This window comes from Leptodactylus fuscus, chromosome 6 (assembly GCF_031893055.1).
Source record: "Leptodactylus fuscus isolate aLepFus1 chromosome 6, aLepFus1.hap2, whole genome shotgun sequence".
In the NCBI taxonomy this organism is placed as follows: Eukaryota; Metazoa; Chordata; class Amphibia; order Anura; family Leptodactylidae; genus Leptodactylus; species Leptodactylus fuscus.
The window spans coordinates 37,452,724-37,466,066 of NC_134270.1; positions in this window are offsets into that span (position 1 = coordinate 37,452,724).

Here is a 13,343-nt window from a genome sequence, read left to right on the forward strand (position 1 = left end):
GTGTCTCTCCTTTTAACCTGCTGCATGGTGCATATACTTTATTATCTATTCTGAGATGAGAAATCTTCCTCGATTCCTTTCTGCGGTTGGTAAGATCCGCTACTAACGGGTCTTCGTGTTTTATGGCTTTAACATTACATTTACAATTACTGGCTTGTCTGCCGCACCGCAGGTAGTGGCAAAAGGCCTCTTTGAATGCCAGCTCCTCTGCCGATATACATAGATATAACACCGAGCAGGAAATTCTGGAAGTAATATTCCTTGCAAAATCTTCAAAGTTCACCATTTCCATCATGGTAGGGGGAGAATGCTAAAAATGTCGCAATATTGTTTCAACATAGTAAACGGTAGTTCTCCCTTCGGATCATCAGTTGTAAAAGGGGTATTTCATAGGATAAGCCATAAATGACTGATAAATATGGGACGTGTGACTTACTTACTGATGTGAATGAAGAGAAATCTGGATGTTAAAGGGGTATTCCCACGTCGCATACTCACCAGTCTTCACTGCTGTAAAATCTTCTTTCTTCCTGGTTTCTTGCATCATTTGGTGGGCGGGGTTTCAAATGCAACCTACCGTTTAGCTCCGCCCCCCCAAATTAGTGTGTAGCTCCGCCCACCCATATTGGACTATGAGGTACAGGCTGCAGCAACTCCATTCTGTGTTACATACAGAAACTGCCTGTCTCTGCCATAGTGAACACAATTGAATTAGCTAGCCTGATAACTGGGAGAACAGAAGAAATGAAAGCAGCTCCTCTCCCCTACCTGAAAGCAGGAAGCTAGGTCACATGGTGTAGACACAGGAATAGCTAGAAACACAGGCTCGCTCCCATGCACTTAGCCCCTCCTCCCTCCCCCCTGAGAGCAGCAGATACATCACTTGACTCATGAGCAGCTAAGTCAGGGCTGTGGCCACAATGAATTGAATAAAGTGATATAGTGGACAAACAAAGCAGTTTTGCTGAAGCAATGTATTTAGGAAAAGTCTTACATCCACATTAACAAGCAGTATAGATAGGATCCTTGTGATGGGACAACCCCTTTAAGGCTACCGCGCCTCTTCAGGCTGAACAGAGGTCGGACCTAAATCCTGGAGAAAGGTCCTGGTCCCAAAGTTGAGAATGCCATCTACTGGTCACCTATAACCCTATAATTGGGGACCTTAGTACATGGCAAGAGTCAGGCTACAAGTTACTGAGAAGTCTCAAGGACAGAAACAATCAGATGCAAGGGCTAGGCTAGCGTCATATTCGAAACTTACAAACGAGTGTCAGGTAATATTTGCACGTAGCTGTACAGTAACCCCCAGAATTATTTTCACTGGTGGACCCTAGGCACCCCTGTGCGACATTGCAGACAGCCTGGATGGTGTTGAGCACAGGGCTCTGTGGGGGCTTTATCAACACCTCCAGGACTCCTCCTGTTGTTTGTCTTGTCTGCATTCTGTGTCATCACCTATATCTAAGAAGGGGTCGCAGCCCAGTTGTCATCTGTCGCCTAGGACAGTTTAGGCAAGTAGACAGAGACAGAAGGGGGTTCAGCTTAGGGCTCATTGTCTTGTTGTGTCCCTCCCCCAGGGTTCACCAGCAGCTACTGGGGAATTGTTCCTCTAGCAATTCCCTTACAGCAGTCCTGCAAATCTATGGGCACATATTATATATCCCTGTGCCTATTTTATACACAATGCACAAAGTCATTTAGCCTGTCATAATAGATCCTAGTAGTCATTTTCTTGTGTATGTCCAGCTAGCTCCCTCTGTATTAATAAGTAATGTTAGAGGAATGCTGTATTGATTTTAGGGCCTAATTCCACTTGCAGAGTTCTATGACCTAATAACACCCTGCACCCTGCTGCTGGGCATTTATCCCTTAGACCTTTCCCCGTATCTAGCTTGTACTCCCTTTCTGCATTTATGTAATAGCGATGGGCCAAAAGCGTCCAACTAACTAAAATTAGGAAGACACAACAATGGTTGCCTGAGCTTGAGGAGCCTGATGCAAGGAAGGATTACAGTTTTTGGGTACAACGTGCAGCACAATGAGTTGTTGTATGCATCCTGTTCTATAGTTTTTTGCACTCTACCGCCTGTTGCCCATGGCCTGAGGTTGAGGTTTTTTCGCTCTGCGTTGTTCCCATAACTCTCGTAGAGCAAAATGGGAACCACAGAAGCAGTACTGTGCTTTACTAACATTTTCCTCTATGGATTGAAATAACCCATTAGAGTAGTTTTCTGGGCTTATCAATTGATGACCTATTCTTATATAGGATAGGGCCCCAGTTGAAGATCAGCGGGTTCTGACACTATTAACTGTTAGAAGAGACTGCAGCGTTTGGAAGATTGTTGCGGCCTCCTCTTACAGAGCCAAGCACGGCACTGTACATTATAGAGTGGCTGCACTTGGTATTGCCACTCAGCTCTTTTCAATTGAATGGGACTGAACTGTGAACAGGCCATGTGACCAAAAAATGTGACATCACATCGCCTATGAAATGGAAGTGTTGCTTAGGGAGCGCCGCTACTGCTTCAGACAGCTGATCCGCAGAGGTCCCGGATGTCAGACACTGCTTATCCTCCATTGATCCCATGCCAGTATCTTAAAATGTTAAACCTTGAAAACCCCTTTGAGAAGAGTTTAAGTCATTAATTTCCACCTGTAACCCCTCGTTCACATCTGCGTTTGGTAATCCATTCGGGGAGTCCGCCTGGGGACCCCCCGAACGGAATACCAAACGCAATTGCAAGCGCTGTGCAGTGAAAGCACACAGACTCCATAGACTATAATGGGGTCCGTGTGCTGGCCACGCGCTGCCTGCACGAATCATGCGGAGAGGTAAGCAGATTGTGAACTACTTTCCTGTCCACATGTTCCTTGCGGAGATCTGGCGGCAAGCACACGGACCCAATTATGATCTATCTGTGTGCTTTCACTGCACAGCGCTTGCAATTGTGTTTGGTATTTTGTTCGGGGGGGCTCCCCAAGCAGACTCCCAAGCAGATGTGAACAAGGGGTAACATTCCACCTTGCTTCTAGCAGCCCAGTTATTATGTTGGCCTGTCTTGCTATTACCGCAGTCACTTCCTCTTTAGTATTATATATATATATATATACATTTTTGTTCATTTGCCCCAAGGCCTTGCTGTCATAGTCATTACTGAACAGGTTAGATACCAGTAAAGCCACAAAAAAAGCAGCTATAAAGGTGGTCACAGTCTGATAGCCACTCATGAGATCTCTAGACATCAAATATACAACCAAGCACGGATCACTGGTTCTAAAACTTAACTTTTAATAACTTATTGTAAATTAAACTATAAAAACAATAAATCGTAAAATAAAGTGGAACCGTCTTACTGGCATCTAAAACACTGGGCGAAGGGGGAACAGGTGTCAGGTTAGTAGGAGCATTAGACGTCCTACCTTGGTGTTAGCCATACAACCCTCTTATCACTCTTGCTCTGACAAGGGCAGTCCCCAAAACAATCCCTAGGTTCCCCTACTGATGGTAAATCTTCCCCCGAATTTCATCCTCTATACTAGGGTACTGCTCAGGAGATTGAATGGAGTTTCACAAGTAGGTTAAAAAATGTGGCAGCTCAACCCTGTCCCGCAGGGGAGCTAGGTGCTCTCATAGTGGTGATATCCTAATGGCCATGTCAGGGCAGGAGTCATAAGAGGGGTTATAGGGTTAACATCATGGTTAGACTCCTAATGCTCTTACTAACCTGACGACTCACAGCCAGAAGTCTGAGGTGCAAAAGTACCCCAGAAATAGTAACCTTGGAATCCCTGAACTTAGGTGGGAGATCACTGAGTAATGCCACATACACATGTGAAGTTTATAATCATGTAATGTATGAAAAACACTGTTATCCTTAAAAGCTGAATGCTAAATATAGTTGCTTATGCTAGTAACTGGTATAATGTTATATGATAAGATAGCACTTGCATCCAAGATGGGTGCAAAAAAAACAAATGCTTGGCTTGCTGCCAGAAGACAGCTCCCCAAGGTTATCACGCAGGACAGGGAGTAGCTGGCTATATATGGCACTGCTTAAACTTTTTCTGTTTGATTCAGAAGTACCATACTAATCATGAATGAATATAAAAACTTACGTTGTTGTTATCACTTTTCCATTCTCTGCTACTATTTAACCCCACGTTGTTTTTAATAAAAACTGCATCAGCACACATTCCTCGGCTGAGAGAGGAACTAATACCAACATATAGAGTGGTGTGACTTTTTTACCGTCTGGCACTCAGTTTAATTAATTAGGGACGATGACAGTTACCCAGGGTTATAGATCAATTAGTCATAAACACGGCTTTGACCTTATCATGTATCGCCTGTCTAGGATAAAAATTGTGGTCAATGTACATATTACATTTATATACTGTATATTCTGTGTTTTTACATCAAAAGGTATCATGCCCTTATGAAATGCCCGTCTCAATGTCTAGGAAGGGGTGTATGGCCATGAGGTTGCTTTCCCCCCAAACCTTAATTCCCCCTCTTTACAACCTAGATTTGGTGCATTCTATGGTGCAACTGGGAGACAATTCCAACGCAAGTGTGGCCTTCTGGTTTGGAGCGGTGGAGAGAGTATGTTGGGAAAGGACCTAAGATACATATCCCACACCCTTGTGCACTTTTTTTTATACTAGAGGTTGATATATAGCCAAAAGGTCAGAGCTGCAGCTCAATATGGCATTGTGACCAGGGATCACACAGATGACAAAAAGGTAAAGATTAGGATAGAGATAGAGCAAAGACAAGAGTCTAAAACACCAAGTAATACACTATATCAGTGATACAGTCAGATAGTAGGCACGTAGACTTGAGTTTCTGGAAACATAATAGGATCTTAATTCTTTGCCAGAATGGTTCCCTAGGGAGGGGAAACTGTAGCAACCTCAAACAGTTGGCAAAAACACAGAGAAACTGTAAGACAGCAGAGCAGAACAGGTGTCGTTCTTAGACTGCAACATATAGAGAGTGAACCCTCCAAGCATCAGCTGGTCAACATTCACCTAGATGAAAGTGACTATTTACGTATCATATATTTCATCCATCTAAGAGCCACGATACACTATTGAGAATCCATCCCCTAATTCATTGGCAAGCCAATGTACAGTGACTCCAGCCGGCAGTGGAATAGGATGGCGGGTTAGCTACTCCTGACTCCTACCTTGCAGGCACTTGGACTCTTTTACACATATAAAGAGCTGCTATTAAGTAACACTTCTAATTTATGCAATGTTTCACCTTATAAAGTATGTTAATTGAAACCATGGAGACCAAACATTATCTTAATCTTTCAGAAAATAACAAGCAGCCCTTTTCATGCTAATTTGAAGTAATTTAATCTGCTCCAGCTTGTTAACCATGTGGGCTGCGAGACGGATCCATCCTGGGCAACAAATACGAGCAATTAAAATATCACCTAATGTTTAAGTATATGATGTGTAGAAAATGAACACAATAAATGTCAATGTAGGGGAGAGCTATGTGATGGGAAAATTGGTTTATATAGAATGGGCTTTATATATAACTTTACTTCAATGCTTGACTGTATCGCTTGGCAACACCCAAAGATCTGTCATATCTACTCGGCACCCATAACATAATATCCAGGTCTATAGAAAAGTAAGGACCACCATCAGGGTGAGAACAGTGGCCTTCAGTAGTTACCTTCAGTATTGGCCCATTGTCTATTCTTCCTATCCCCAATGTTTTCAATAGGGTGAGGCCCTGTTGGCTTATCTCCTTGGAGAATAAAGGATTGGCCAACTGGAAGTCCAACAGGTCTAACCTTTCCTTCAATATAAGTTGGCAATAGGTTGGGTAAGCCAACTTTCTGATATGGATAAGTTCACCTCCATGTAACTGGTTGTTTTTCCTAAAAGGTTTCATGCTGGGAAGAAGTTATTCCCCTCTCTTTCTCTGATGTGGAATGCTCAAGGATCTTGGAACTTGCCCATAAGAGCTCCATGGCCTGTAAGTATCAAGAGGCGGGTTACAAGATCCTTACCAGGTGGTACCATGTCCCCTCTCTCTTACACAAGTTCTTCCCGTCTGCCTCTCCACTCTGTTGGCGCTGTGGCTTGGAGGAGGGGACTCTTCTTCATGTTTTTTGGGGTTGCTCAGTCCTGAGGGACTTCTGGGATGGAGTCCACTGCCTGATATCCCAGATCTTCCAAACTGCCCTCCCTAATACACTGGCCTGTTTTCTCCTTCACCTTTCCAGTATTCCCCGCCGAGCCTACCGTAAATCAGCGATCCGTCATCTGATCAACGCCGCTAGGGCCTGTATCCCGGCGTTGTGGAAATCCCCCAACCCCCCGTCTCTCCGCCATTGGGTTCGGAAGGTAGAGGGCATCCAATCTATGGAGGACCTCATGGCATCTCTCTGAGACTCCCATGAGGCTTTCTTGCAGGCTTGGACCCCGTGGATCCTTTTTCAGGGGTCCCAGTCTTACAGAGATCTCGTGGGTTAGGTCTGCGTTCCACTTGGCAGCTCGGCCCTGGAGCCACCCTCCCCCCTCTTTCGTCTCCTCCTCATCCCTTTCGTATGCCTTCTGCCCTTTCCCGCCTCTCCTTCTTTTTATTTTCCTGCTTTCCCCTTCCTACCCCTCCTTTACCTCTTTAGCGTTCCTTGGCGGTGCCAGTGCCTCTCTCACTTTATTGCTGGAGTAGAGGCTCGGTCCCCGCGCTCCTTGTTCTGTTTTTAGCTTTTGGGCCCTTATTTTGTTTGTGGGCCATCCTTGTTTTGCTGCTGGCTTGTTCATCGCCTCAAACTGTTTTCCCTTTTTTGTTTGCTCTTGTGTTTTATAAATAAAGAATTTATTTAAAAAAAAAAAAAGAAGTTATTCCCATCTTGACAGATCACTCTAAAATTGGGAGAACCTACGGGAATAGCCAAGCAATACTGACCTGCACAGTTTCTGTAGCTCCACTTCACCTCTTTCTCCTTTCCATCGTGACATCAATTTGCTGAGATGAGAATAACCTTTTAACTCCTTACTATTAAATTAAAGAAGCATATCTTTTTTCTCTACACATGTTTGGCTTTAGGCCTAGTTCACATCTGCATTCGGTATTCTGTTCGGGGAGTGGCTTGGGGACCCCTCATTAAAAAGCGTTTAACTTAGAAACCATACGAACCCCATAGACTATAGTGAGCTCTGTGTGTTTTCCGCTCAGTGTCTGCACGAATCATATGGAGAGAAAAGTGGTGCTTGCAGGACTTTTCTTTCCACAAGATTGGTGCGGACACCGAACAGAAAACTCATGGGCCCCATTATAGTCTATGGGGTCCATGTGGTTTCTAAGCTAACCGCTTTTTAATGTATATAGGTTTCCATTCGGGGGGTTCTCAAGCAAACTTCCAGAACGGAATACCGAACGCAGAGGTGAACAGGGCCTTACTGTAATGAATGGAGAGCTATGAGAGCTTCATGTTATGCCTCTGTATATTCATCTTTAAAAAAGTCTCTAAGGTTGGGGCCTCCTTCCCCCATCCACATTCACACATTGAGGAAAATTATGCACAGTGGATACGCTATGGTTTCCAAAACCATTGCAGTTTTGGAAATCGCGGCATTTCAATTATACCTAGAGAAATTCTGGCAATTTCCTTATAGGTATACTTTAATCAAAGTCCATAGGGGAAAAAACATGATACTTTCCCGCTGGTTTTTCCTGCTAAGACTGAGGCCCCACGTTGCGGAAATATAGCTTTTTTTTTGTAGCAAATTTTGCTGTGGTATTTAGAGTCAAAGCCAAGAATAGCTGCAAAAGGAATCATTAATATATAGGAAACTCTTACACTCCTTTCAGTTCAATCCACTCCTGGCTTAGGCTCAAAAAACTGCAGCAAAATCTGCACCAAAAAGTAAATGGGATTCTAGCTAGAAAAGTAGAAAATGACTGTGAAACACATACACATTAGGTGTCCGTGTGTCTGACAGTGCCCGGTCTACTGAATATAGGGGATCTGCAGTGCTCCCGTTCCATCAGGAAGGGGTTAATAGGAGCACTGCAGATACCCTATATTCAGCCAGACTGAATCCCAAGTGGGGGAAAAAAACCCCCCAGTCCTCAAGCTCAGGGAAGGGGCAGACAGACAACCAAAACACCCCCTCCCCTTCCCCAGCACCCAGCAACTACTGCACCCAAAAACCATTTTAATTTTTGAAATTTTCCAGTAGCTGCTGCATTTCCCCCCTCGGCTTATACTCGAGTCAATAATTTTTCACAGTTTTTGTGGTAAAATTAGGGGCCTCGGCTTATATTCGGGTCGGCTTATACTCGAGTATATACGGTATTCCTCATCCCCTATTATTATATTAATTCCCGACAGGTAAAAATTCAGATTGAATGATAAAGCCAGTCTTTGTCTTTATTGATAAAGCCTCCGCCACACCAAAGACAGCATGAAGCGGCATGTGTATAATGAAACACCTTCTCTGCTGGAACATCTGCAGGCGATGAAGGTGTCATGTATAGAGGAAGCAGACGGACCTGAATATTACACTTCAGGAAAGGCTGCGGAGAGAGACCTGGAGAATACGCACAAATCGGCGCCGCTACGTTATATACAACCAAGTTCTCATTTGCATTTTTCATTTGCTTCTAATTCCAATCAGCTTTTTCAATTACATTAACAGGCTTGATTTCTTCCCATATTGTCATTTATTATACCTAACATATGAGGCTTCCCTATGGGTCCATTTCATTAGGTTCATTTACAAATTGAGGAATATTTCAGTCTAGGAATCAATAAGACCATTGCGCAGCGCCGCTCAATCCCTTCCAATGCTCTGGCTATAGCCATGGTTATTTATTGGTGGGTTTGGGTAGACGTGACTATTCAGCCAAACATATTATACATGACATAAACTGTGAACCAAATTGTAGTCCTATAAAAAAAAATGTATTTGCTCCTTTCCTGATGTCTTTATTGCATATTTGTTACACGGAATGGTTTCTGATCCTTAAACAACATGTATTAGTAGACAGATAAGTAAGCCCAGGGCTACATCTACATTGCTCCAGCGATTTATTGCCAAATCGCTGTAGTATTGCTGTCTCCATGAATCCATTGAATAGCTTGTAAATCTCATTTCCTTAGGATAAGTCATCAATATCAGCTATTCAAGCAGCGTTCAACGTGCATCGGCCACATAGTCTATTTGCCTCTCAGGCCCGGTTTACATCTGCGTTCGGTATTCTGTTTGGGGAGTCCACTTGGGCACCCCCGAACGGAATACTGAACGCATTGACAAGTGGTGAGCAATGAAAGCCCACGGACCCCATAGACAATAATGAGGTCCGTGTGTTTTCCGCGCGGTCTCTACACAAGTCATGCAGAGAGGAAAGTAGTTCTTGAAGTACTTTTCTCTCCGAATGTTCTATGCGGACACCGTGTGGAAAACACACGGACCCCATTATAGTCTATGGGGTCCATGGGCTTTCATAAGCTCACCGTTTGCCAATGCGTTCGGTATTTCATTCGGGGGGTCCCCAAGCGGACTCCCCGAATGGAATATCGAACACAGATGTGAATCAGGCCTCAGTCTCTAACAATGGGGCTGAACTGTAATATCAAGCATGGTGGCTTTAAGATATGCAGTACTGTGCTCTGTCAACAGTGAAGAGGCCTCAGCACTTATATGAATGATGTGGCCTCTTGAAACAGTTGATCATGTAGGGGTGCCGGCTGTAGAACCCCCACTAATCTTATAAAGATGGCTTATTCCAATAATATTAATATAAAAATCTTGTAAAACCACTTGAAGCTTTTTTTGTTGCAGATTTTACTGTGATTTTTTGAGCCAAAGCCAAGAATAGCTACAATAGGAATGGCAAATATATAGGAAATACTTCTACCTTCTGTTCAATCCATTTCTGAGTTAGGCTCAAAAAACCGCAACAAAATCTGCAACAACAAAAAAGCTGAGTTTCCGCAATGTGGGGACTTAGCCTTAATAAAAGAAAGAAAAACCACAATATAAAATGCTGCGTAATAACTTTTGTCACCTCTAAGATGGTTAGAGAAAATCTTTAAAGCCGGGGCCCCACAGGACGGAAACGCCGCTGCAGGAAAAATCGCAACGTTTTACAGTAAGGTCAAAATGGATGGGATTCTAGTGAATACATACTGGTGAAAACCGGGATTTCTACGGTACGGAGGCGTGGAGAAGACATCTAAAGGTAGGATCTGAATAGCCTTTCTTAAGGCTATTCCTATGTGTTAGGCACAAAAAATTCGATATGAATGATAGGATCCCTTTAATAAGTGCTGCTCCACTGATTCTGGCCCAGTTGGAATTTTCTCTCTAGCTCCCACCATTCCTGAGCAATCAATGCTGTTAGTTTTGGTGCCTGATATGCTATTTAGTCTCTGTACTCCATTGCAAATTCTATTACATAATTCTTTTTGGTGAATTATAGAATTCTGTTATTTATTTTCTTATCAAGAACCTTGTAGGGCAACCCAGTGACTTTAGGCTGCTACCTACTGGTTTACTTCAGCAGGCAATGACCAATATTCACTTCCCTATCCTCGCTTCTGTCCAGGGCTTTTTGCACTTCGGCTCAAGCCTGTTGCTCCATAATATATAGAGATGCTGAACTACATTATAACAAGATATCCGGGTGTCGTTCAGAATTAAGATGTAATGTCCCCTGGAGGCTGAAGTGGAGGGTGTAACCTCAAAGGGTTCATACAAATACATTATGCATGCCATCTGCCTCTGTATGGTGCCATGTAATGAGGGTACTCTTTTCTAGGATCAATAAGGTACTTCAAGAAAAAAATCTCTTTATAATACAGCATCTAATGGAGCCAAACCAAAACCTCTATGAAAACCTCTTCATGTCTTCACATGAAGATCAGTGCATACGGATGTACAATAGGGTCCCATTTATAGACCACTTTATGTCTTCATGCAACTTGGAGGTTGCAAAGTATATATGATAGTGGAGTCCTTAAAGAGGTTGTCCCATCACAAGGATCCTATCTATACTGCTAGTTTATGTGGATATAAGACTTTTCCTAAATGCATTGCTTTATCAAAACTGCTTTGTTTGGCCGCTATCTTAATTTATTCACTTCATTGTTTACACTCTGTTTCTATGGCCCTTGGGATTATCTGCTCATTTGTCAAGTGATGTAGCTGCCTGCTCTCAGGGGGGAGGGAGGGGCTGGGAGCAGCTCTGAGCTGTTTGTGTCTTTTAAGTAGCGGAGCTTCTCAGATAGGGGAGGTGAGAGCTCCGGGATTTCTGAGCTCTTATCAGTCAGTTTAATTGAATTTGGCTGATAAGGGCTGTGATAGGGAGTCCGTTACCTCTGTATGTAATGCAACTGACTCAAATCCAGCTCTGCTACATCAGCTTCACACTGTGGTAATTCATTTACAACCAATCCCGTGCAAGTGAAACCCCGCTTATCTATGTGCCGAGAAAAGCAGGAAGTGAAGAGAGCACAACAGCCTGCAGGTTAGTGAACAAACGCCATGGGAATACCCCTTTAATACCCGAGCATCCTCTGGTCATAAAGCTGGCCATACACTTCAGATTTAGCCTACACCTAAATTGGCTCAGTTGAGTGTGCATATGTTCCGAATGGGGAAAGTGGAGTAAAGTGCAGCTAGACACCCCTGGCCATGGCTCATCTCCCTTAAGAACTAGAGAGTCAGGCATGTTAAAATTCAGAAGCCTAATTCATGTTTCCCAACATTGGGGAAAGTCAGTATATCTCCACAGTTCTACTGAAATAGGAGGGCTTGGATGATCATAAAGGGGTAATTGTTAGGATTGGGTCGCGCAGGTTGCTCTCACAGCACACAGCGCCACCTGCGGGTCAGTCTAAGCCCAGCTTTCGCCCTACTGAGCATGCTCAGACCTATTGGAGCTGCTCACAAGCTAAGTGCCATTTCTCCCCTATTGAGCATGAGCGGTGAGGTCATCACCTCTGCCCCTATTGGGCGGGGACTTCCCTTTAAATAGTGTGAGCTGACGCCCACTCGGGCGTACACTTCACTTCAAAGTCCACGAAGTTTTGCTAATGACAGTAGTTTCAGGAACAGGCTCAGGCAGGATTCAGGCAGGTTGTCAGACTAGGCCTCTGTGTGGGGTTTCTCTGCTTCTATCTGGGTGCTGTTAGGACCTGTAAACCCTGAACTGTCAGCTCTGCACTAGGGCTAGGAGCAATAGACGCTGTTCCAGCCTGTGGAGTTGCAGCAGGTATGGTCTCTGAGATAGCCTATGTGTACTGTCAAACGTCATTCATGGCTCCTAGCTGTGTGCAGGAGCATGGGTGTTTGATGACTCCAAGCTGTGAGCAGGAGCATGCAACTCCCCTGATAACTCCTAAGCTGTGTGCAGGAGTATGTTGTACCTTTTGTGGTGGCTTCTAGCTGTTGCAGGGGCATGTGTGTTTGCTGACCTGGGGTGAGTGTTAACCCTTGGCAGCCTTGTGTTTGTTTCACTTCTACTGGTGCACCTGGCCAGTGAGCTTAACTGGCAGGGTTGTTACACCTTGTTCACATTGAGTATCGCACCACACTACTGTCACTGCAGTTTTTCATATGTGTACTGCGCTGCACCTCAGCCAGTGTGTGTTGCACACTGTTCACATTAAGTACCTCGCTGCAGTGTCTTTTCAGTTTAACTATAGCATGCTGTTCAGATATACAGCCGCCCACCATTGGGCCTGTGGACCTTGCTACAGTGTCTTGCAGCCTAAGAGGTTCTGTAGTTTGAAAAATATTATTTATATATATATATATACTGTATGTGTGTGTGTATGTATGTGTGTATATATATATATATATATATATATATATATATATATATATATATATATCTACACACACAGAACCATAACAGTAATCCTATCTTTGAAAGTAGTGGCTGAGATGGGAATACTAGGCTATAGAAGGAAATCCAGCAGAAAATATTTATCAACCAAAAAAGTCCATTACATCTTCAACCTGACCCCATAGATCATTGAGGGTTTGTCCTCCTTTTTATACTGTAAACAATGTGTGCATGGGTGAAGTACAAAAGTGATCAGTCCTCTGGAGGGGAGCAGATAACTTTACAAAAAGCTGTCTTTGGAGAATGGAGAGCTGGAAGACTGGGAACACCGCAACTACCTTGCCACATTGTACCGACATATTTATTGGTGTTGATCACCACTTTGGTACACGGGTGTGCATCTTATTTTTGGAGAGGCCGGTGTTCATAAAGGCTGCTTTTCCACAATGTGTGGCCTTAGCCTAATGGATATTTATATGGTGTCCTTGTTGAGTATCAAAAGTTTTACAGTCCT